Raw genomic sequence first — 890 nt, 5'->3', positions numbered from 1 at the left:
CGAAACTGGCCGGCCGCTCGCTTCGCGGCGAGTCCCCGACAGCGCCCGGGGAGGCGGGAGGGCTGAGCCAGCGAGCGGCCGCCTGGGAAGTGGGGCGCAGGGCGCGCGGGGCGGGGACAGCGGCGCCGGCGGCCCCCGACCTCCCTCCCGCTCGGCCGCCCCGCGCCTGGGCTCCCGCTCGGGACTGCGCGGATGAGCGCCGCACCCCCCGCCTGAGTGCTGCCGCGGGCGGTGGAAGGAGGTAGAGAAGGGGGAGGAGCCGGCCCGGGAGGCCTGGCAGCGGCGCTGGAGGAAGTGAAGGAGGAGGAGAGCCGTCCTCCGACTGGAGAGAGCCGGGTGCACTTCCGTGCGCGCGGTCGCCTCCCGTCCCGAGAGCGAGGTGCCAATGCCGAAGCCCCAGTGCCTCAGATCCCCGGGCCGCGGCAGCGCTGTTGGACGAGGGCCTCGGACCCAGCTCCAGGGGGACAGTGGTGCACGTAGGGATGGCCAAGGGTCCCAACCCGCCCGCGTCCAGGGGCACCCCACGCTCCCGGGTCCCGCCGGGAACTCCTGTGCTACTTTTGTTTAAAAATGAGGACAGCTTTATCTGCCTCTCGGTTTCTACTCCTAAAACCTTGGCAGGCTCTCACAAACCAAACTCTGTAATTAATGGTCGTTTTCCTCCCCCACTCTATCCCACACACACACTGAACTTAATTATCAACTTTCAGAATGCTAGCACAGCCCCTTCCAGGAGTCCTGTTAAAGCTGAACTTGAAGGATTGGCAGTAATCGTTTCAAATCAAGTCAGACTAGTAGAAACCTTATTCCTAGTTTATTAGCTGAAGTTGGGTGATTGCGAATAACTAACGCATTGATTTAGGACGCGTGAGGAGAAATAGAATTTTAGA

The sequence above is a fragment of the Herpailurus yagouaroundi genome, unplaced genomic scaffold, assembly GCF_014898765.1.
Source record: "Herpailurus yagouaroundi ecotype Mexico unplaced genomic scaffold, PumYag 140, whole genome shotgun sequence".
Classification (NCBI taxonomy): domain Eukaryota; kingdom Metazoa; phylum Chordata; class Mammalia; order Carnivora; family Felidae; genus Herpailurus; species Herpailurus yagouaroundi.
Note: the sequence above shows the minus strand (reverse complement) of the source record.